The 26,173-nt window shown below is 40.2% G+C and overlaps 1 long non-coding RNA gene across 1 annotated transcript in view; it reads left to right on the top strand.

Annotated features, from left to right (window-relative positions):
- LOC149203404 (uncharacterized) overlaps positions 1-24,948 on the top strand; it is a 130,958-nt gene extending 106,010 nt beyond the window's left edge. The window contains exons 4-5 of the long non-coding RNA XR_016253621.1: positions 24,560-24,695; positions 24,792-24,948. This is a non-coding gene — a long non-coding RNA (uncharacterized LOC149203404). The remainder of the gene's footprint in view (positions 1-24,559; positions 24,696-24,791) is intronic.
- Positions 24,949-26,173: the final 1,225 nt, after the last annotated feature.

The raw sequence follows: 26,173 nt of genomic DNA on the forward strand, positions 1-26,173 counted from the left end.
AATAACTAGCAAATCTTGTCTTTGCAATTTTAAGCAATTGCAACTTGGAGTAAGTGCCATAGAAGTAGTTTACCCTTGTATGCCCTGTGATGAATTTAATGAGCTGCTTCCGTTTCCTGTAAACCTCAGCAATCCACCCACAATCTTTGTGTTTCACAATATCATGCATCAAAAGGTTCAATGTGTGAACCAGGCACCCAGACCAAAAGATGTGTGGATGAGTACGCTCAATAATTTTTCCTGCTAACTTACAATTTGCTGCATTATCTGTGATCACTTGAACCACATTATTCGGACCAACATCTTTGATTGATTTCAATAGGAGATCTGCAATGTTTGGTGCAGTTGCACTGATGGAGGAGGAGTCATGAGATGCAATAAATACTGCACCACTAGAAGAAACACCAAGAACATTTATCAAATGTTGGTTTCTAATATTTGTCCACCCATCTGATACAATGGATACCCCAGAATCCACCCACTCATGTGTAAAACGTGTCAAAGCTCTTTGAACCTTAGCTTTTTCTCTTTCTAATAACACTGTTCTAGCTTTCTCATAGTTGGGGGCCTTGTATCCTTTTGGGGCTTCATTGATGGCCTTTACCATTTCATGCCAATAGGGAGAGCGAAGCACATTGAATGGTACACCGCAAGCACAAAGAAAACGGACTATCTTTCCATCCACATCATCCCTCCCAGTAACATTAAGGAAATCCCCTATTGTTTTTCTACCTCCAGAGGTTGCAAAAGTACCATGAGGAGATGGGCAACTACCAAATTTAGAGGTTGCACTTGATTCAGAATGAGTTTTTTGTTTCTTGTTTTTTCGTTGTGCAGCCATCTCTATTTTGATGTATTTTTGTCTTTGTTCACTTGAAATGTTTGGGCAAATGGTTACCCCCACAGAACCCTTTTTTTCATCACTGTCTAGCACCCCACAAAGATGCCTCCTCAGACTGGTATATGAACCCGTATATGGTTTTCCTCCATGACAACCATGAGGGCACATCCATTTGTAAGATCCACCACCCTTTCCCCCTTCAAGTTTGGTCACATAGTTCCACAAGGGATTTGATGTACCTTTCCCATCTTGTGCTTCAGTGTCCTCTTCAAGTTCATCCCCTTCCTCTTCAAACCCTTCCTCCTCATCATACATTGGGTCACTACTATTAGGACCAAGTTCATCCCCTTCCTCTTCCCCTCTATTCCTCACCCTTGCCATCATTAAAACCAAGAGTGGAATGATACATAGAAGCCAAAAGAACACCATCTTGGAATATGGATATAGGTGGTGGACAACCTGTAAATAAAGGAGCAAGTAGAAACAATGGGAAAGAGTAGGAGAGAGAGGAGAAAAATACAATTTTTTTTTCAAAAAAACAAGGGAGTTTGGGGTTTGAACTTACCTCTTTAGCTCTTGTAGATGAAGTCCTCCAAGCTCTTGCTCCAAGCTCCTCCTCCTTCTCCTAGCTCCTCCTTCTTCACTCCTCCAAGCTCTCCTCTCTTCTCCTCTCCTTTCCTCTCTTCTCTTCTCCTCTCCTCTCTTCTCTTCTCCAACTCTCATAAACTCAAAGTGAGCAAATGAGAAGAGAATGGGGGCTTTATTCTTTTCTAAAGTCACCCTAAACTCACCCTAAACTCACCTAACCCACCCCCTCATGCTAGTTAAGTTAAACTTTAAAAGAAATTAAAAAAAATATATGTTTAATTCGCTGCCCGCGGGGTTGCGTCCGGGTTGCGCCTGGGTGGCGTGCGGGTGGCGTGCGCTTCCGGGTAGGTTGCGTGGCACCACCCCGTGCCCGAAGCGTCTGCCGAACCGCGATTCCGGGGGGCCGCAACATGAAATGGCAGGAATCGTTTTTTTTGCCCGGAATCGCGCCACCTCCAAAACGGAATCGCGCTTCCAGTGGGGATTCCGGATCGATTCGCTCCGATCCGCGATTCTGCCTTTGGATCCGGGGGGGGGGGCGATTCCTGCAACACTGATCCTGTATTCTCCCTTTGCCACTCATCTTCTTTAGATTAGTTACCATGGGAGTAGCCATGACATGGCTGTCCATCATCCCAAATCTCTGCATGATCATGATAATAGGATTTCTTTGACAAAGGAAGATCTAATCCGGTCTTGCCACATTTTTAGTTCCAAGAAGTAATGTATCTAATCAAGATCCTTCATCTTGAACTTTAAGGTCAACTCCCTCTAACGCTAAAGCAAACTTTCCAGTGGTAATCTCAACAACTCCCTCTACCACGGAAGCAAATTCTTTTGCCACTGTCGCTTCCTCTGTTATGTGAGTCCTTATACTCTTGTCAAAAACAAGTCATATGATAACAAGATCAACCAAGACACATAAGATATCCATCCATTTGAGAATACAATGCCCGATGTCCATGCAACGCCTTTGTTTTTTTGTAAACATGAGATTTCCTTTGATGTACCTGAAAGCCCTGAGTGTTGATTTCTAGTAGCGTTGGATGTGCTCTAAGCCTCAAATTTTGCAAGGAGGTTTGGATACATGCATTCCACAATACCCAGAAATCGTTTAGGGAAACTCCACTTCGAATCAATTTTATTAAAATAATTAATTATTTTTAATGGGTGCCTAAGTTTAAACTTAGGAAGTAAAATAATTAAAAGGTAGTAATTTAACTATGGGTGAAACTTCTAGAAGAAGACAAGGATCAAGCCAAAATGATCTGAGCCATTGATTAGGATCTAATCTTGGTCATTGTTTCTCAACAAAAGAATTATAAAAGGAGGCTGGATGGGCATTTGGAAGACACATTGAGTAGAGATTAGAAGATCGAATTTCTAATGCATAGCAGTTGCCAGAAGAGGAATTTGAAGTGATCTTTTGCAGTGAGGGGCAGGGATAGTATCCAGAGGGAAGTTTTCTTGGGCCGGAGAGTACAAGATAGAGAGGGTAGAATGACGTGCAGAGAGGCCGATGCTGGGCCACACAGAGCTACACTATGGCAGCACAGAGCCTGAGAGGGAGATCAAATTCCTGCTGAGGAAATCAAGTTTTAGAAGCCCAGAACTGAGATGTGAGATTGAGAGCTGAAGTTTCCAGCCAACATAGGATCAAAAGGAGGGGCAGCATAGTCCTAGCAGAGGTGACTCAGAGACTGTGTGGAGATGACGTAGTTCTGCGCAGAGGCTAATGCAGAAGGGACGCAAAGGCTCATTTCCAATGAGATTGGAGCTAGTGCTTCCAGTGACAGGGTGAGATCATCTCACTATTTGTTTTGCCCAATTTCTCTCTGTATCAGTTAGCTAATTGGGCATCCGACGAATTATACTCATAATTACTACTGCTTAATAATAAAACCCTCAATTGTTGCACTGGTTTTTTGGTATTGGGTTTTTCCGGGGGCTTTTGTCCAAAAACTACGGTGTAATGTGTTTCTTTCTCAGTTTCTTGTTTCCACTTATAATTTAATTGGTGAATACTACAATGTATTAGTTTCGGTGTGTACTGTAGGAAATAGTAAATAATTTGTTCAATAATTAACAAATAGAAGGAACTTAATCAGTTTCTGCAGTGGTGAATCGGGGTCCTCGAATTTTCACATGGTATTAGCGCTGTAGGTGAAGCAAGAGAGCAAAACCGGAAGAACCCAACGTTGAAGAGAAGGAGGGTCGAAGTGCTGCGTAGGCAGCAAATTGAATCCCCAAAAGAATTACGCAGTCTAGGCCAGGACGACAAAGATTTTCGATGAAGGTCTCTCTCTGAGTGAGTCGACAAAGAGGTAAGACTTCCAGATCAAAGTTTGCCAGTGTCAGAGGGAGCAGCACAACAACTTCGACGATGAGGTAGTTTTCTAGTGTGATACAGTTTTTTGCAGCAGTTGCTTGGGCAGAAAAACGTCAGATGGAAGAAGAGAGACACTGTTGAGGTAACTCTTCCTTAGAGGACTTCCAACCAAGAAGTTCAAATTCTCATTTACTGAGAATCAACAAGGAGCAGGGGATCTACTAACTCCAGCAGGAAGTATGTAGGCCAACCCAGTACTGTGCAGAGGAGAAGGGAGGTAGTTCACAACTCATTGACAGAGATGGAAAGAAATGGGTTGCGAGATCAGGATCGGTTGGAGGGAGCAACCAACTATGTGATCTAGAAGGCAAGGATCTCATGCCTTTTGGATGAGCACGATCTCAAAACTTATGTAGACAGTGTGGTAGTTGTACTCACAGATCGAGATCCGCTCAAGAAGTACAAGGTCGAGATGGAAAAGGCCAAGAGGATGATCCTCGATGGAGTGAGGGATCATGTAGTGTGTCACATTGCCGGCAAGGATATTTCTCGGCAAATGTGGAAAGCTTTGGCCACGCTATACGAAGGATCTTCTGAGTAACAGAAGATGTACTTGGAGCAGAAGATAAGATCCACGCAGATGCAGAAGGGGGAACACATTGATCCATTCCTTACAAAGCTTTAAGAGATTCGAGACTCGTTGGTAGTTGTGGGGTCAACACCTCAACCTATCGAGATGGTGAGGTTGGCATTAAATTCAGTCTCAGAAGAATGGCAAGTGTTTGTCCAGAGCATCCTAGGCGGAGAGAGATTGCCAAATTGGGAAGGGATGTGGACTGCTCTTCAGCAGGAAGAGATGAGGAGAGACTTAGTCAAGTGGAAACTTGATAGTAGCAGCAACAGTAGTGGGACAAAGCCGAAGGAGGAGGATGAGAATGCAGCACTCGCATCTAAGGGGCAATAGGAGCAGCGGAAGAAGAAGAAAGATGTTTCGAAGATCAAGTGCCTCCCGTGTGGCGAACTTGGTCACTACGCTACATAGTGTCCTCTCAAGAAGAAGGACAAGGATGAGAAGCATGACTCGAAGGCTGCATCTGCACTGATCGAGGAGGAGTTTGCCATGATCACCCAGAGGTGGGGTGATATAGAACTATAGTTCGAAAGCACTGTAATTGGGCAGGATCCTTCAGGAATCCACCTCTTTTATCAATACCTTGCTACAAGAGCCTAGATCAGAAGTAGCACGATGGACCAGTGTCAGTTGGTGCAGAGGAGTGACAGAGTGAAAGTTGCAGTAGCTAGGACCACTAGAGACTGAGCAGTGTAGAGCTAGAGTTGGCAGTGGTGTAGTTGGCATAGAGCAGAGGTCAACAACAACGCAGAGGCTTCAGAGGGTCAGCGTAGAGACTAGTAGCAGTCAGAACTCCAACAACAAGATGCATCATATTGAACACATGCTCAGTAATTTTGGATGCTTTTCTGTTGCTGATGCAGTAGAAACAATAGTTGGAGAAGGGTGCAGTGCAAATGCAGTATTGGCAGTGGCAGGGTCAACAATAGTACGGATGCCGAATTAGAGAGGGAGTTGTAGTACAGATGCAGTATTGACAGTGGCAGGGCCAACACCAGCACGAATGCAGAATTTGAGAGGGATTTGCAGTACAAATGTGGTGTTGGCGTGGTAGAGTCAGCGATAGTACAGATGCAACATTTGCGCAGTAGTTAGTGGGTAGTGATGTCAGAGATCAACAATGCAGAGGGAGATGTTACAAAGCAGGGTGATGCTTCCGCAAGTTGCATTACTAGAGCGCATTCCTCGCTAAGAGGGAGTGTTGATTTCTGGTAGCATCGGATGTGCTCTAAACCTCAAAATTGCAGGGAGGCTTGGACACATGTATTCCACAATACCAGAATTTTTTTTGGGAAATTCCACCCGGAATCATTTTTATTAAAATAATTAATTATTTTTAATGGGTGCCTAAGTCTAAACTTAGGAAATTAAAATAATTAAAAGGTATTAATCTAACTGTTGGGAATCACAATTGCCGTTAGACCAAAACCTACAGGTATTAGTCAATGATTGCATCGCCAGAGATAAAGATCCACGAGGGGCGGTTAGTCCATGTCACTAAACACACGAGGAGCGTTGTTTTATCCAATTTCCAACAATCTCCCCCCAATGTGAGTCGAGTGTGTATCGAACTTGTGACCTATTCTCTGATACCACAATTGCCGTTAGACCAAAACCTGCAAGTGTTAGTCAACGATAGCATCACCTGAGATAAGGATCCACGAGAGGCGGTTTGTCCATGTCACGAAACACACAGGGAGCATTGGTTTATCCAATGTCCAACAGTAACTGTGGGTAAAACTTCTAGAAGAAGACGAGGATCAAGCCAAAATGATCTTGAGCCATTGATTAGGATCTAATTGGGGCCGTTGGTTCTAAGCAGAAGGATTATAAAAGGAGGCTTGATGGGCATTTGGAAGACACATCGAGTAGAGGTCAAAAGATTGAATTTCTGAAGCACATCAATTGCCGGAAGAGGAATTCGAAGTGATATTTTGTAGTGAGGGGCAGGGATAATATCCAGAGGGAAGTTTGCTTGGGCTGGAGAGTACAAGGCAGAGAAGGTAGAACAATGTCCAGAGAGGTTGATGCTGGACCACGCAGAGCCTGAGAGGGAGATCAAATTCCTGCTGAGGAAATTGTGTTTCAGACGCCGAGAGCTGGGGTGTGAGATTGGGAGGCTGAGAGTTAAAGTTTCCAGCCAGTAGAGGATCAGAAGGAGGGGCATCACAGTCCCAACAGAGGTGACGCAGAGACTATGTGGAGTTGACGCAGTTCTGCGTAGAGGATGACCCAAAAGGGACACAGAGGCTGATTTCCTATGAGGTCAGAGCCAGTTCTTCCAGTGACAAGGTGAGCATCTCACAAATTTTTTTGCCCAGTTTCTCTCTATATCGGATAGCCAATTGGGCATCCAACGAATTGTACTCATAATTACTACTACTTAATAATAAAACCCTCAGCTTCTGCAACGATTTTCCCGCATTGGGTTTTTCCGGGGATTTTTGTTCAGAAACAATGGTGTAATGTGTTTCTTGCTCAGTTTCTTGTTTTTGCTTATAATTTAATGGGTGAAGACTACAGTATATTAGTTTCGGTGTTTACTCTAGGAAACAGTAAATAATTTGTTCAGTGATTAACAAATAGAAGGAACTTAATCAATTTCTGCAGTGGTGATTCGGGGTCTCCGAATTTTCACACTGAGGTAGCTCTTTGTACACTTCTTCCTCAATTACTCCATTGAGGAAAGTAGTCTCCACATCCACTTGATGTAATTTTAACCCACAATAGAAGCAATAGGAATAATAGTTCTAACAGAAGTGTACTTGATAACTGGAGCAAATGTCTCTTCATAGTCCTCTCTCTCTTCCTGGTAGAATCCTCACTTTGTACTTTTCTATGTTGCTTTCTACCGCAAACCTCATCTTGTAGATCCACATGGAAGTCAATACTAACTTCTGTCCAGTGTTGAATTTTTGTAGCTAGGGCTAGTCTTCATAATTGATATTTTAACTCTCCAAATATATGTAAGACATGCTCTTCATGCCAACTTCAAAAAGAGGGAATTTTGAATTTTCAAACATTGAATTTTTGCCTCCAAACATAAGGTCGCCTTCAAGTCGGCCCTAGTGAAGGGTCACACCAATTCATCCTCGTAGGATCACTATATATAAGCCATTCAACTTCCTCCACTTGGCCAATTTGGATCGCACACACAACAAGCATTTTTTGCTCATCCATGCAAAGGAGACAAAGAAAAGAGAGGCCGAAACTGACTAGAAGAAGACCAAGCTCTCTCTCTCTATTTGACCTCACACGTGTGACAGATAGTTTGAGATTTTTCTGAGCATCTTTACTGAGAACAATTCGAGTTTTTCTATGGAAGGAGCAGGTCCGAATTTCAGCTTGTTTGATTGGCCTTGACCAAATTCTCAGGTAGCATCTCATCTCATCTTGTGGGAAGCCAGATTCTTGGGTAGCATCTTATCTCATCTTGTGTGAAGACTGATCAAGTCTGACTTGGGAATATTGCTGGTCAGTTTGATCTTGTTTTCACTAGAAGAATTAGATGTATTCCTTGATGAATTGAATAATTTCTCTAAGAATAAGGTTGCTGGGTTTTCCCCCCAAGTGGGGTTCCCAGGGTAAAAATTATTGTCTCTTGTTTGGCTGTCTCTTTATGATCCTACTGGCATTTTGTTTTTACTGTTGAGATCTTCTATGTAATTTCTTTATGATGAATCTGCATAAAAGGAATATTAACATAAGAAATCATAAGAAGTAATTATCAGATTAGAAGATCCTTGAAAAATCAACATGGTATCAGAGCTTGGGTGAAAGAGCATGCTAGTCAAGTCAGCTTGCTTTGAATGAAAAAGAATCCATGGACAACTAATCTCTGTGTTAAGAAAAGAAGTCTGCCCTTGAAGCAATCCAAGCCACTTTGAATTCAAGTTTCTCTTTTCCTTGAAAATCCTAGATAAGGGCCCTCATATTAGGGCCGATATTCTCTGAAGGCCGAAAGGCCTCAGTCCAAATATCAGGAAGGCTGAAAAGGCCTCAGAAGCTGAGTGTAGGGGGCCGAGAGTCTCACGATTATCCTCAGGAAAGTTAATCAAGGCCAAAAGCTCTCAAGGACTGGGAAAATTAGGTTGTAGACCATGGGAACTAAAACTCTTGACAATCCAAATCCACAATGCCTTCGAAATCAATCAATATGGATAGAAATTATGGATAGAAGGTGAAAATGATAAGGATTCAGCCATGAAGAGGCCATTGATTCTGAAGAGGTCAAGGATTCTGATTGATCTGTCTCAAGGAAAACATGGAGCAATCTCGATCCTGCTCTAGATAATCCGAATTCATAAGATGAGGAGGACAGTTTGAAAGCACCCTCAGTGCATAGGGAGTTTTTGATCTGATAAAGGCACACTTAAATCTCAGATCTGGTGAATATATGAATGCGTAATGATTCAATACCTATCTAATCTTGAGCGTAGTAGTATGCAATCTGATTGTGTGAGTATGGAACAGCTGTTGCAATGATCGAGGAGTTAACATGTAAAGCATATGTGCTTTGGTGTTTTTGAACTAGTAATGTCATATATATACTCTGTTCTGGTACGCTAATTCCTATCTTCTCTGTTATGAATACCATATCAAATCTTCTATGATGAGCATCGTATTGAAATGTGCATATGGAAGGAAGATTTTCTTCATTATGATCATAGTTTCGTTCCTTGTTTTGAAATTTGGAGTATGACCGAATATGTGTGAACTTCAATCTGGTATGTTACAAAAAAAAAATCAATCTTCTATCATGTTGCGAATTGATATTGTTATCTATGATCTGTGGAGTGATCAAGTGCACAAGATTGCAATATGGACTGGGGAAACCAATCTGGAAAAAGGAGCAGGAGTTTGATCACATGTGAAATTGTGGAAGAAAGTTTGGGTCTGATACAATCACAGAATATGTATGGCTAATCCAAGTTTTGACTTGAGTAATGATGAGATTAAGGAGTCTGAATGCTATGGAATGAAATGAACAAATTGAGAACACATGTGCAGTTAGTAATCCAACATTCAATGGAAGCTTGTTCAGTATGCAATTGAAATCTATGCCAAAAATACCTACCTGTCAGTTTTGATGCATGCAGATGAGTGTTCTGTTGTGAGGATTTGATCATGTGCAAATTCAGTGCACAACTACTGTCTACAATCTAGTCCAACAGGCAACGCGTTTTAATGATCTTTGCTCCAGATTGAAATACAGCGCAAACACCTTGTAACTTATCCATGGACCTGTTTGATCAAGAGCAATCTGTTTATTAGTATATTTGTGGACAAATCCCTTGACTCTATTTTTCCAGAACAGATTGAAAGTTACTCTAGGGCCAGAGGGAGCCAAGGAGAAAGGCTCTATCATATAAACCAAGAAAAATCATATCACTTGTATGAGTCCCTGCCTTGGAGAGCCGATAGACTTAGGGTTTTGTAAAACCCTAGAAGTCCTGAAAGATCTGTCTTGAATAAGGATTTTGCATATTGATTTAGTGTTCAGTTTTGTTGACATGAAATTGAAAGGGCATTCTGAAATTTCTCTTGAAAATATCAAGTTATCCTTGTAAAGAACATGTTATCGCTGCAGCTACTACAAAGAAGAGGTCGAGTCCCCTTTCAAGTTTGGAGACCAAATTCCTCTTAAGGAAGATGAGTCATTTGCAGAGCTGAAAGTGTTCTTATTATTTCTATTGCTATGATGAAGGATAGACTTCTTGGGTTGAAAGGGTCAAAATTAATGTTTAGGTGAGAATACATAATTGCAAGAATATCATTGCTAGTACTGCTAAAGCAGTAACCAAGTATGTCGTGGGTCTACCATATTCTCTCTTGATGAAGACATCTCACATTTATATAACAATCTTGAATCTTGATACATTTTCTTAGTCTGACATCAAGATGGAACATCCTTTGATTGTTTGATGACATGATGAACTTCATCACATATGCTGAACATTTGGATATGGACTTTTTTTTTGCAGATGACAAAGTCTAGAGGACTTGCAAAGGATGATAATGAAAATTCTAGGGTTTGTAAACCCTAGCGGAGTAGAAGGCCCTAGGGTTTATCAATAAAACCCTAGAGCTAGACCTAAATCAATATTTCTGCTGAAATAAGAAAACTTAGCTCGTGCAAGGAAGAAAGGACATCATGTTGATGATGAGGACAAAGTTGATAAATTTTGCAAGATGGATGCAAGAAGGCTAAGATCAAGCAAAACCTGACATTTCCCTATAATCCTCAAAAGATAAGTAACTTATATCTTTCTTCCTTGATTATCGTTGTTGTTTTACTATTAAGTTTAGCTTCTTGACTTTGTATCTTTTGCTTGGCTATAATCGTTCTTCCATGGCTTCCTAATGATGTTTGTAGGTACATTATGGAAGCTAAGAGCTGGCAGCAGGAGGAGGCATCAAGAAGAACATAACAAAATTTGTGGCGAAAGGATTTGCGCTCAAGAGGGAGAAATGGATCAAGACATCTAGAACCATATTAGATGACCAGAAGAACTTCTAGTTCAGAGGGAGCAAGCAAGCTAGCAAGTTTGAAGGATGTCATGATGAAGGAAAGTGTTCTAAGGACCCGAAGAAGTTTGTGGTGACTTCCAAGTGAATCTTCAAGATTTAGCTTGCAACATATCGCATCATAAGGAAAAACTCATGGCAAGAGGGTTCTCCTAGTAAGAGGGAGAAGACTATGCTCCACTTGTGAATTACACTTTTGTTGGGATTATTATCACTATGGTTTCTATTGAAGGTTGCATTAGTTGGATGTAAAGATGGAAGAAGAAGTCTACATAGAGCCACCTCAAGGTTTTGAGGGACATGAAGGAGTCTCTTGCTTGCAAATAGAAGAGGGCTTTATAGATTAATGGATCAAGGTTGATCTTGTTAGCATATGACTTGTTTGTAACAAGGGTAGAAAGAATCACATAATAGGGGGAGCAGTTAAGCCCTACTTCAGCTTCAGAGGAAGTTGACCTCTTAGTTTGAGATGGACCTAGATTTGATGCATTACCTCCTAGGTCAGAAAAACAAACTATTGAGATCCCTCATAGACTCTTGGAATGACAAATTGTTATTGAGATTGTTAGACTAGATAACTGATATGATAGAGTAACTAGAAAGCTGCAGTGATAGAGGGAGCGACCAAGCTTACCATAGCAAGATCTGTTTCAGAGTGAGCACCCAGTTAGGGTGACCATAAATTTGTTGTTATGGTGGCTCTGGAAAAGGCAGTCGGTCAGTTTATGGTTGAGCCAAGACATGTAACTCAGCATGTGTTGAAGTACCTATATGGTATAGTTGGATATAGAATGAAGTGATGAAGTACAACTGCAAGGATACACAAATTTAGATTGAGCAGTGAGTGCAGGAGATAGAAAGAATACATCAGGATGTTGCTCCGCTATGAATTCTTGGATGAGTAAGAAGCAAAAATCTATTCCACTCGTTATTGCAAAAACCAACTATATTACAACTTGGTTGGTGAGTTGTGAAGCAATATGTCTTCAGAAGCTACTTGGAGAATTGTTTGATCAAGTGTTGGTGGCAACCATGATGACATGACTAAGCACAGTAAGATTTGACACTGAGACATGGTACAAAAGGGAGAAATATGACTCCTGTATTATTCTGCAAACAAAGTAGGTTGCTAACAAAGCCCCTGTTTCAGGATGAACTCTGTATACTTCGAGGACAAGCTTGGAGTGGTTGAGAATGCCTCTCTTAGTGAGAAAGAGTGTTGATGTGATAGCATCAGCGATAGTCATTCTATCTGGGTCAAGTATGTTGACCAAGATTAGGGAGAATGGTCTGATAGAGGACAATCATTCTCCCTGGATCAATATTGTTGACTAGCATCAGGAAGAATGGTCCTAGAGGCGTAGAATTACTCAACCATAGAGTTAAGTGGGTACCTTTCAACGCCAGGCCTAGGATTACTCTCCAGATAGGTTGATTGAGCCCATTTAGCATCATGGCATAGAATTCCTCATGTAGAGTGAGGCCTTTGAATTTGGGACAAGGATTACTCAAATGGATTAAGTGTGTCCCTAGGGTTTCACCATGGGTCAAAGATGTTGACCAAGATGATGGTGAACTTGGACTAGTCTGTATACCATAGGTCAGAGGTGTTGACCAGAATTATGGTGGCTAGTTGATGCTAATGATGTACCATGGGTCAGAGGCGCTGACCAAAATCATGGTAACTAGTTGATGTTGTTGATTCACCATGGGTCAGAGTTGTTGACCAAGATTATGACAATCAGATGACGCGGAAGTTGTCTTAACCTTTTGTTAAAGACATTGTTCATTAAGAGAATATCTGGATAGTCATTATGAATACCTCCCTAGCTAAGTGGGAATTTTGAATTTTTGTAGCTATGGCTAGTCTTCATAATTGATATTGAGACTTCGAAATATATGTAAGACATGTTCTTCATGCTGACTTCAAAAAGAGGGAATTTTAATGTTTCAAATATTGAATTTTTGCCTCCAAATGTAAGGTCGGCTTCAAGTTAGCCCTAGTGAAGGGTCACACCAGTTCGGCCTCCTAGGATCACTATATATATGCCATTCAACTTCCTCCTCTTGGCTAATTCGGATCACACATAGAAAAAGAATCTTTTGCTCATCCATGTGAAGGAGACGAGGAAAAGGAAGGTCAAAGTTGACTAGAAGATGACCAAACTCTCTCTCTTTCTCTATTTGACCTCACATGTGTGACAAACAGGGCAAGATTTTTCTGAGCATCTTCACTGGGAATAGTCTGAGTTTTTTGGTGGAAAGAGTAGTTTCGAATTTTAGCCTATCTAACTGGTCTTGACCATATCCTCAGGGAGCATCTTATCTCATCTTGCTGGTAGATTGGCCAAGTTTGACTTGGGAATATTGCTAGTCAGTTTGATCTTGTTTTGACTAGAAGAATTAGTTGCATTTCTTGATGAATTGAATAATTTCTCTAAGAATAAGGTTGTTGGGGTTTCTCCCGAAGTGGGTTTTCCCAGGGTAAAAAATCTTGTGTCTCTTGTTTGGCTATCTCTTTATGATCCTATTGGCATTTTGTTTCTACGGTTGAGATCTTCTGTGTAATTTCTTTATGATGAATGTGAATAAAAATAAGATTAACTTAAGAAATCATAAGAAGTAATTATCAAATTAGAAGATCCTTGAAAAATCAACATTCGACACAATTTCCTCCATCATGGCATCCTTCAAACTTGTTGGCCTGCTAGCTCCCTCTGAAATAGGAGCTCTTCTAGTCATCAGATATGATGTCAATACAATTTCTCCCTCTGAAACAAAAATCATTGATCTTGGAAGATTCCTCTTTTCACAAATGTTTCTTTATTCTTCCTGATGCTTCCATCTGTTGCCAGAGTCATGGCAACCTTCACGATGCACCCACAACCCTCATTAGGGGGTCATGGAAGAAACGATTATAACCCAACAAAAGAAAGAAAGACAAGAGTTTAACTAATAGTAAAACAATAATAATCAAGGAAGATAGATATAAAATACTTACCTTTTGAGGATTTTAGGGAATTTTCAACTCCCTCTTGATCTTGCCTTCTTGCAGAAATCATCCATTTGTAAACTCATCATCCTTGACCTCATTATCAAAATGTTTCTTTCCTTTCCTTCCTTGCATGAGCTAGGGTTTCTTGTTTTAGTGGAAACATCGATCTAGGTCTAGCTCTTAGGGTTTTATTCACAAAGCCTAGGGCTTTCTTGTTCAAGAATTCTAGTCTTATAGGGTTTAGCAGACCCTTAGGATCAAGATAAATCCTCACATAACAACCCTCACAACTTTGATTAAAATATTTACAGAGTCAATGACCTTTACTCCAAGAGTTTTGACAAAAGAACTTATGAACTTAGGTTGATATCAAGTTTAGATCTTATGATACTGCACCTTGAATTGCTTCACTTGTATATTTTCAAGTTTGTGCATGAACCATAAATTGGTTTTACCATTGCACATGCACACGTACTGATATTGGAGGTCATTCGCATTTACCACATTTATAGGTCACAACTCTACTGACACAAAGTTACTTAGACCACAATCAACACCCTCAACCACACCAATCTCTATTCAAATCGGAATCCTATAATTATCAGACTTTGCTCATGGCACCAATTTTTCTCCACCTTTGAATGCATATCAAGCATTACCCATTGAATCTCATCAAACTTTGATACTTAGACCACAGTCAACACCCTTAAGTGCACCAATCTCTATTCAAATCAGAATCCTATAGTTATCAAACTTTGCTCATGGCCTTTCGTTCCTCAATAGAATTTGACCAATACTTGATCTCCTTGAAGACACTTTTAATGGCTACTCTTATTAACATTGCTCTGATACCATGTTGATTTTTAAGGACTTTCTAATTTGATAATTACTTTCCAATGATTCGTTATCGATTCATCTTATAACACGTTCATCATTAAGTAATTATATAGGAAAATATCAATAGTAACAATAATGATAGTAGGATCATGAAGAGACAACCAAACATGAGACAAATTTTTACGGTAGGAGAACCCTAACTAGGGAAAAGCCAAACAACCTTAGGAAAATTATTCAATTCAACAAGAGATACAATCTGATCTTTCTAGTCAAAGTAACATCAAACTGACCAACAACAAAGCCCAGGTCAAACCTGTTTAAATTGCAAAATTTTGGCCTTCTAAAATTTCGGCCTCTTGAAATTTCGACCTCTTGCGCTTTCTTCGAAAACTTCGATTTGTTGCTTAACAAAATGCCCATAAAGACTTCGGCCTTTTTCCATACATGCATGGTCAAACAAATTCAAAACATGGGTAAGATTTGCTTGGTCAATGCTTGGACTGTGAGGTCAAACTTCACTCTGCTCTTCTTCTCCTTGTTTCACATAGGTGAACATAAGATGTTGTAGTTTGTGTGACCCAAATTGGTGCTCAAAGGAGGAAGACGAATGGCATATCGTCCCTTGGGTTGGGCTGACTTAAGCAATTTATAGTCGACTTGACTTTTTGGAGGCAATTTGAATTCAAAATTATTCTTTTATATTTCATTTGTGGGCTGACTTGAAGTCACTAAGAATACCGACCATAGCTACCCCAAAATTCAACATGACATTTATGTGTTTTGAAGTTTATTTTGGAATTGTCTCACTAGGGGAATTTTGATGTAAAAAATGTGTCTCAAAACAAAAAATGTACTAACAAAATTAATTTTAAAAGAACTAATAGGATTTATGTTAAAATTGGCAACTAGGGCCAAACTCCATGTCGGTCTACTTATTCATGGCAGCTGATATTTTTCTTGGATTCCTCTCGTTGAGAGGTGTAGGATTGATTTAAAGATCATCTGATTTCAACATGTATTCATGGAGATATGAATTTATTTGTGTTATGGGACAATTAGTCAAGGTCGGCCAGCAACCAAATTGCCCCCACTCATCCTCAATGTTGCACTATAAACATAAGAGGTTTGCAAGTCTTTTGGGACACACATTCATTTCTCTTCTGATCTCTTCCTCTCCACTCATTTGGGTCTTAGTGGAAGGAAGAGTCACTAAGAGTATACGCTGCCCTAAAATGAAAGTCCTAACACAGTTTATGGAAGATCATGGAGAAGCATCGACGCTGCCCTAATAGAGAAGCCTAACGCAGCCATGGAAGAAGCCTAAGAGCTCTAGATTACAGTCTAGATGAAGCCCTAGACATGGAGGAGAAACGGTCCTCTTGAAGATCCTACAACAACCCTAATAGCAATCATGATGGAGAACCTTCATCGATCTTATAAAGACTATAATGTAGCCTTGGAATCACAATAAGGAAAGGCATAACATAGACACTAAGACATTGTCCTTATATGCCCTAACGATGTTCTAAAAGAGACCTCTATTCACAACAAGGAGAGGCCCTAGTCATGAAGGAGACACAGCTCTAACGCTGCCCGAAAAACGGTCATGGAAACACAACAAGGAGTGCGTAAAACACAGGTCTATAACAAACATCTAGACGCTGATTTAGGAGGATCATATCATGCCCTAGCCACAGAGAATACGAGGGCTAATGATTGTATAAAGGAGGACTGAAAAGACAGGTTTCAAATGCTGTCAAGAGAGCTCCATATACGCTATCCTAAGGTGGCCCTAATCCGCAGCTACAGAGCTGCCCTAGCTGCTGTCTATCTAGCCCTTAAGAAGGGTCCTGTAGCATTGACAACATAGTGATAGGGTGCAACAACATGATATGATGGGACAACATAGTAATAGGGTACAACAACATGAATGTATTGAAGTGCAGCATGAAGGATGTAACATGTGTATGATGGGTGCAGCATAGTGCATAGTGATGGGTACAACAGCCATTGGTGCAGCATAGTGCATAGTGATGGGTACAACAACCATTAGTGTAGCATAGTGCATAGTGATGGGTACAACAATGAATAGGTGCAACATAGTGCACAGTGACAATGGTGCAACACAATGATGCATAGTGCAACATGATGATGAAGAGCAACATGTTGGTTACAACATGATGAGGTACAACTCAGTGATGGTGCAACATGGTGCGACACAGTGATGATGAACATGGTATGATGGTGGATCATGGTGCAACACAGTGATAGGTACAACAAAATGATGGAATCACTTGTGTTTGGATCGGCTACCTCATGTGTCAGCTTCTTAGAAAAGATCTCTGCACTTATTATGACAAGTCAAAATGTTGACTTCTGATGTATTCATATTATTGAAGAACATATAAGAAGAATTGATCAAGGGTTTCACCACATTAGGGTTTGTCCCTTGGTAGCGCCACATCTTATGTCCTCTTGTTTTGGCTTGTCTTCTGCAATTTATGTTTATGTTTTATCTGCATTTTACTATCATGCTAAATGTGATTTCTAATCTGGAATTGATGTTGAGCTAATATGGAAAATTGAAGTAAATTTGCTATCATTGTGAAACATACCTAAAATTAACATGGTATCGGAGTTGAGGTGAAGATAAACCCCAAGCAAGAGTGAAAGAGAAATCACCGAAGACAGTTGGGAAGTACTAAAAGGCTCAATGGTTTCCTCGTCCCTCTTCAAATTCACCAAGGGTGAAGTCGAAGCAAAGAAGATTATCAAAGTGGCACAGCGGAAGCATCTGATGGCCTACCTAAAGATCATTTGAATGGGAAGTCCGGATCTATGGGTGGAAGGAAAGGCAAATTCCTTACTTGCAATGAGTTTGGCCATAATGCGAGGGACTTTCCAAATAGAAGGGACACATCACTTGATGATGATAACAATCATTCCAGGGGCATCTTCAATGTTCAGAGGAATGACAAGTAATGCTGGTCATCAAGGAAATTATCGACTCTTCAAAAAAAGCAAGGAACTCAAAGTATGAAAAATCAAATTTTGTTACTATTAAGCTAAAGAAGTATTATCTTATATTGGCCCTCTCCACTACTTCTCCTCCAGACTCTTTGGGAATCTAGCTTATTGATAGTAGTGCTTCAAGGCACTTCATTGGATAGAAGGAAGCTCTCTCTAATTTGGTAGAGATGGAAACAATCGTGGGGATTACACTTGGAGTCAATGCCACCTATGCCGGAAAGGGTGTAGTGAATGTTACCCTTCAATTGAATGAGGGTAACACGATTCATTTATGAGAAGTTCTTTATGTACTTGATCTCAAGAAGAACCTGGTGTCCATTTCGGCAATGGAAGTCGAAGGTTTCAAGGTGGCATTCATCGATGGAAAGGTACGTGTTTGAAAATGGAATTTTCAAGGATGCTTTTACTCATGAGTTCAGGGTTGGCAATTTTTGTCAAGTTGCAGGAAGTCCATTCGGGACCATGTCATGTGACACATCTCTTCAATGGCACTGGAGGTTTGCCCATATTCATTATAAGGCCGTAGCCGATGTGAGTTAGATGGTGAAAAGGATGCTTGAATTCAAGAAGAGCATGGAGGTACATGTCCGAGATATACCGAAGGAAAATCTTACAAGGGGACTATTCCCTTCATGTAGCAAGTCCACAGATTTCGAACAACCCAAGGGGTTTGAGATTCAAGATCGGGAATCTCATGTATGCAGATGGAAGAAAGCCCTCTATGGCTTTAAGCTAACACCTCGGGCTTGATATGAGAGGATTGACAACTATCTGATGAAGCTAAGATTCACTAGGAGTGAAGCCGATCCAAACCTTTTCTTTGAGGTTGTGGATGATAGACCTCTCATACTGGCACCTTATGAGGACGACCTCTTTCTAACAGGTGTAGACCCTCTCATTTGCAAAAGTAAGAGGGAGATGGATTCCGGATTTGGAATGGCGAACTACAAGCCCGTGACTACCTCAATGGAGCTTAACTTTCAAAAGTTATGCGGTAATGATTCCGGACTTGATTTGTGAATGTCTCTAAGTTTCATAAACTCATACTAGCATTGATGTTCTTGGTGAACTCCCTTCCAGATATATGTTTTGCAGTTAGCATGTCGAGTTCATATGTGGTTGAGCCTAACTAGATCAATGCCAAGAATCATTTGAGATATCTTCAAGACACCATCTCTCATGGATTGAGATACACTGCTGTAAATGTGAAGCTGCATGATTATTCTAATGTTGATTAGGCAGGCAATGTGGAGGATTGTAAGAGCACTTCAGGGTGTTGTTTCTCTTTGGGTTCTTCTTCGATTTCCTAGATGAGAAGGAAGCAGAAGTCGGTGGTTTTGAGCACCGCTGGGGCCGAATACATAGCTACGAGTATGTCCTCGTGTGAAGTTGCTTGGTTGAGGAAGCTCTTCAGTGAACTGTTTGGACACATGTTGGATACCACTGTGCTCTTCTGTGACAACCAGAGGGGGATTCGATTGTTGAGGAATCGTGTATTCTATGATTGCTCCAAGCATATAGACATTAGGTACCACTTTATCTGGAATACAGTACATCGAGGAGCAAGAAGGCATCATCACATTGGGACTGATGTGCAAGTCGCCGACATTCTGTCGAAGCCCTTGGGAAAGGTCAAAATTATGACTTTCCGAGAACGACTAGGAGTCGTGGAGAGACTCTCTCCTAAGGGTCCTGTATGATATGGACATTGAGCTCTGGGAGCTCCGGGGGCTTGGGGGTACATCTTGGAGCGACGAGCAACCATAGGGTGAGTGGTTGAGCCTTCCCCTAGTGGCTTGCTATGTAGGCAAGATGAGTGGTTCATCCTTCTCTTGTTGAGACACAGTCATAGAGTGAGTGGTTCAACCTTCCCCTAGTGATTTGTTGTGTATAGGGTGAGTTTATCCTTCCCTTGGGATACCCCTAGTGACATGTACGCGGGATGAGTGGCTAGTCCTCTTGTCGAGACATCCTACCCGTGCAGTTTGGGACTCATGGGAAGGACCTCTCATCTGGCCAATGAACAAGGAAATGAGGTTAGGGACCATAGTAGTACTGATGGACGCACTGTGTTACTACCGTACTCCCTATGCTAGGATGATATTGATCTGGGATCAATTGGAACTGACTTTGGGTCGGTAAGAGTGATATAACTCACTCTCTTTTGGAACTGATTTCGGATCAGTAAGAGTGGTATGATACACTCTCTTTATTTGGAACTGATTTCAGATCAGTAAGAGTGGTATGACACACTCTTTTCATTGGGACTGAATTCGGGTTAGTAAGAGTGGTATGAGACACTCTGTTATATGGGACTTGCTTAGAGTTAGTAGAGGATGGTACGATACATTCTCGATCACTTCTTCTTCTTCTTCATAGTTCAGCAGAGTAGAGCAGAGCAATGCAGAGCACTGATGGCAAAGATAGTACAGTCTGGCAGATGGATTAGCTGATGGAGTTCTCCCTAGTTGAGAGGGAGTGTTAAAATTGGCAACTAGGACCAAACTCCATGTGGGTCTACTTATTCATGGCAGTTGATATTTTTCTTGGATTCCTCTCGTTGAGAGGTGTAGGATTGATCTAAAGATCATCTGATTCCGACATGTATTCATGGAGATATGAATTTATTTGTGTTATGGGACAATTCGTCAAGGCCGGCCAGCAACCAAATTGGCCCCACTCATCCTCAACATTGCACTATAAATAGAAGAGGTTTGCAAGTCATTTGAGACACACATTCATTTCTCTTGTGATCTCTTCCTCTCCACTCGTTTGGGTCTTAGTGGAAGGAAGAGTCACTAAGAGTATACGCTGCCCTAATATGAAAGTCCTAATGCAGTCTATGGAAGATCATGGAGAAGCATCTACGCTGCCCTAATAGAGAAGCCTAACACAGCCATGGAAGAAGCCTAAGAGCTCTATATTACAGTCTAGAAGAAGCCCTAGACATGGAGGAGAAACAATCCTCTTGAAGATCCTACAGCAACCCTAATGGCAGTCATGATGGAGAACCTTCAACGATGTTCTAAAGACTTTATGTAGCCTTGGAATCACAGTAAGGAAAGGCATAACGTAGACACTAAGATGCTGTCCTTATATGTCCTAACGCAGTTCTCAAAGAGACCCCTATTCGCAGTGAGGAAAAGCCCTAGTCATGAAGGAGACACAACTCTAACGTTTCTCTAAATACGGTCATGGAAACACAACAAGGAGTGGGTAAAAACGTAGGTCTATTACAAGCATCTAGACGTTGATTTAGGAGGGTCATATCATGCCCTAGCCATAGAGAATAAGAGGGCTAATGACTGTATAAAGGAGGCCTAAAAAGACAGGTTCTAAATGTTGTCAAGAGAGCTCCATATACGTTGTCCTAAGGTGGCCCTAATCCGCAGCTACAGAGCTGCCCTAGCTGCTGTCTATCTAGCCCGTAAGAAGGGTCTTGTAGCATTGACAGTATAGTGATAGGGTGCAACAACATGATATGATGGGACACCATAGTAATAGGGTACAACAACATGAATGTATTGAAGTGCAGCATGAAGGATGCAACATGTGTATGATGGGTGCAGCATAGTGTACAGTGATGGGTACAACAGTCATTGGTGCAGCGTAGTGCATAGTGATGGGTACAACAGTGAATAGGTGCAACATAGTGCACAGTGACAGTGGTGCAACACAATAATGCATAGTGCAACATGATGATGAAGAGCAGCATGTTGGGTACAACATGATGAGGTGCAACTCGTGATGGTGCATCATGGTGCAACACAGTGATGATGGACATGGTATGATGGTGCATCATGGTGCAGCACAGTGATAGGTACAACAAGGTGATGGAATCACCCGTGTTCGAATCAGCTACTTCATGTGTCATTTTCTTAGAGAAGATCTTTGCTCTTATTATGACAAGTCAAAATGTTGACTTTTGATGTATTCATACTATCTCTTTCTCTCCGCTGAACTATTGAAGAACATATAAGAGGAATTGATCAAGGGTTTCCCCACATTGGGGTTTGTCCCTGGCTAGCACCACATCTTATGTCCTCTTGTCTTGGCTTGTCTTCTGCGATTTATGTTTATGTTCTATCTGCATTTTACTATCATGCTAAATGTGATTGCTAATCTGGAATTGATGTTGAGCTAATATTGAAGTAAATTTGCTATCAGCATAGAACATACCTAAAATTAACAATTTAAGATGATGATGTCATCCCCAATGTTGAAATTTGGACAACTATGGGACAAATTTCCCATAGAAACCCTAATACCCCAAGAGGAGCCCATCGTGCCCCCTAAAGAATTTGTATTGGTTAAAGAAGAATTCAAATTGGTCAAAAGAAGATATTATTATTAATGTGTTTGTCACTCCTATTATTATTATATGACATGACAAATTTGTCTGGTTTAGCAGTCACTAAAACATGTGGTGAAATTTATTTGAATATTATTAAAAATTAATAAGGCCCTCTTCAAGTCGGCCTCATCAAAGAGTCAAGTCGGCCTGCCCAAGAGACACGACTATTCATATGCGGAAACAACTATAAAAGGGGACCTATCCTCGTCCATTTGAACTCAGTCTTTTTGTGACAATTCATGTGTCTCTGCGGCGTAATCTTCTGTGGAAGTTCATGTGTCTCTGTGGCTTAATTTATGGAAGTTCATGTGTCTCCACAACGAAATCTTCTGTGGAAGTTCGTGCATCTCTACGACCTATAATGACTCCCTTTTGTAGCCTATGTAGGGCACCTTTTGCGACTTGTATAGGGCACCTTTTGCGACCTGTATAGGGCACCTTCTACAGCTTGTATAGGGAAACATCTGTGGCCTAAATAGGGTAACCTCTAAGGCCTAAGTAGGGCAACTTTTGCGGCCTAGTATGGCATCAAATGCAGCCTACTTTGTGTGTGTTGTGGAGTGGTAATGTGACTTGTTCAACAACTAAAGAATGCCCTAACTAGGACCAAGATTTTTAGTAATTAGTGCATAGGTTGAAGTGTAATGAAGGACAATATCATGTTGTCCATCAAAGGTATGCATTTGTCTTCTTTGTTTTGTAGATGGTCCAAGATGAACAATCTTATTTGGCAGCTAGCATACAGTTTTGAGGGCTAGTTAAGTCTCTTGTGAAGGGCTACAAGATATGATGCTTATGAGGCCCTCCTAATGTGTATTGAGAGATCATTACAGTCTACATTAGCAAGGGTTTATGCGCCCAAGTTATCAGTGTTGTATCGTAGTAAGTTTGTGACATAAATGTATGACTATGCTTCTATGATGACTATGACCTTGATCTTCATGTCAGTGTTGTTCATATTGTATGTGACAGTGATGAATAAAAGTGAGATTTGTGTAGTGACTCTTATGACAATGAATTATATTAGTGATACTTATTATATATGCTAGGAGTGCTTGTATGGCCCCATGACAGTATGGATGTGATAATGATATATGACAGTTGTAACAATGCCTCTATGATAGTGACCTTATGACAATGACTTCATGACAGTGATGCGATTTATGACAATGCTCCTATGATATTGATATGATGACAATGATGTGATTTATGACAGTGCTCCTATGATAGTGATATGATGATAGTGGTGTGATGTATGACAGTGCTCCTATGACAATGATGTGATGTGATCTTATGATAGTGAAGTGATTTGTGATAGTGACACTGGACATTGAGATGATAACAGTGACTCATGACAATTATATATATGTTCTTGTAATAATGATTTGGAAATTGCATATCATGAAGATCTAGTATGATCCAGGATTGGCCCTAGATGGTCCAATACGATTGATGTATTGTACTTTGTACCTTAGTTGAACAATCGATGAATATTTAATAGAAGAAGAATTTGGTTGGGTTTTCCCCCTTGTGGGGTTTTCCCTGTCTCTGACTTATCTTGGTGTTGCTATTGTGCATGTTTTTCTTCTATTGTTCCTTATTGTTTGCTGCATTGTTGATGTTTTTTGTTCTCTCTACATATTGCTAATGATAATCTAGTATGAGGTGAATGTTATAATGAAAAATGTAATGTGAAGTTGATTAAAAATTCATAAATGCAATTATCTACAACAAAGAACAATCTAGCCCTAAAAATCAATGCCTAAGGGAGAATATTTTGGAGAGAAAAAAAAGAAAACTACTTTTTAATTGTATTTTTGGCTTGCCTCTTTGTGGGTTTACTTAAATGTCAAGTGTAGACACCCGTTGGATGCAGAATTAATTTCCACATCCAACTAGTACCCACTCTGTATACTTTCGATAGACCCACATTGAAAAGATTGAAAATAAATGAAAAAACGTGTTTCATTTCCACATTAACGAGTACCCACTTTGCGTACTTCCGAGTAGACTCACATTCAAAAAAATTGAAAATAGATGGAAAAAACGTGTTTCGATGTGGGTCTACTCGGAAATATGCAGAGTGAATACTCGTTAATGTGGAAATGAAACACATTTTTTCATTTATTTTCAATTATTTTCCATGTGGGTCTATTCAAAAGTATGCAGAGTGGATATTCGTTGGATGTGGAAATTAATTCTGCATCCAACAGATGTCTACACTTGACATTTGAGTAAACCTACAAGGGGACAAGTCAAAAACACAATTAAAAAAAGTATTTTCCTTTTTTGTTTTACTTAAAAATTTCTCTCTTATTTTATTATTTTGTTAGGGGCCCATTTAAAACGTGTAGTCAATTTATTTGCCTTAATTTGGGTTTGCCTTGCCTTTCTCTCAGTGGCTAAAATTGTCTACTGTTATCCAGTTGAACGAGGCCTTGTAGAGCTTCGGAAGCTCGGGATAGAAGATCAATTGTGGGAAGCATCTCGGAAGGAAATTGAACTAGAAGTTAATAATCAGAAGAACAATGCAGAGGCAGAAGCGGCTGCTACATGATCATGGTATGGACATTATGTAACCATAGTTTGAAAATACATTTTTCAGTATCCATTGCTGCAATCTTGTTATATAATTGAACTGCTGGTGTATTTTTGCAGATTCCAAGGCGAAAACTTCAAATTTTTTTGGGTTGAATCAGTAATTTATCAGTTAGTTCCAATTTCAGGTTACACAAATCTGCTCCTGATATGTTTGGGTAATTATGTAAAATAAAATACGAGCTGCAGTCAATTACTTTTAGCTGACTGGGGGGTATTGCAGTTAAGCATTGTTGGGCTTGCTAATTTCAAAATCAAAGAAAAATTAATTTTAAGCACACTTACGATTTTCGTCGATTTGTTGAGAATTCCTGGTTTTCTCCTCACAGGGCCAAGAGCATGTAAGAAAAATTTTCTGAGATGAAATCCAGCTGTAAATTTGAAGCATGCGTGTTTCTGGCAGATAAGAGGTTGTATGGGTATGACTTTCTGAAAAAAATGTATAACTGAAAGGTAAATTAATATAATCGTTATTTTCGCATAGAACGGAGTATTTTGAGTTAACTGGCTTATTACAACTGATTAGAACATTTTCAGTATATTTGTTCGTTTAGATCAGAAATTTGTTTTCATTTTCTCTACCGTTAGGTTTTGGAACCTCATCCTTGTGTGTTCCAGTTTGTGTTTTCCAAATGTTTTGGGAGGGGTGGATAGATTAATGACTTTTTCTTTATCTTGGACATGCTTAAAGAAATAGGCTCGTTTCCTTTTGAAAGCCGTGTTATGTGGGTGGAACAGAGCACAACAGTAAGGGAATCTTGGTAAACGGCCTAATCCTCTGTTGACTTAACCAGTGAACCAATTCCCCATTGGCAATCATTTGATATTTTATTGTTTGTTTATATACAAAAACTTCGCGTTTAAAGAATGCTCTTTCATGTGTTATAATTGAAGAGTTGTCTATTAAATAGTCATAGAGAGGACCCAGCTGGTTTATTGTTGCATTGCCTGCGTGTTATGCGGGTATAAGTAAATAATGTCACAGTGGCTTCTGGTTATGGAGGCAAGCATAAGTGAAAAACCCAACATTCAAAGTCAAGGCAGCAAAATAGAATCTCTATCAAACCTAGCCATTGAATCTTTCACAGCATTCCGCTTTATAAAGTTTCAATCTTCTTACAAATGGCAAAATGTTTTGCTAGATTTGGCAAGTTGAAGTAGGTTAATTAATCATTTTTCATGCGTTTTTTCTGGGGCCACTTATATTTTCAACTTTCCAATTAAACGCGTTCTTTTTTCGGTCCGCTTATCTTTTCAACTTTCCAATTAAACCTGTTGGATTACCTCAACGATTATGTCAATAGGAGTTCAACGCAGTCTAAACGAGAAGTTTTGGGAGGCAGAGGAAACTCTTTTGTTGCAAGTTCGTGTTCTTCAGTTGTCAGCCACTAAAACTCTGGGATCAATATATATACCCTGGTTGGCTAAAAGGACAAAGAAAT

Source organism: Pinus tabuliformis, chromosome 2_1, assembly GCF_031772625.1.
Source record: "Pinus tabuliformis cultivar Carrire ecotype Pingquan chromosome 2_1, CPIR1, whole genome shotgun sequence".
Classification (NCBI taxonomy): domain Eukaryota; kingdom Viridiplantae; phylum Streptophyta; class Pinopsida; order Pinales; family Pinaceae; genus Pinus; species Pinus tabuliformis.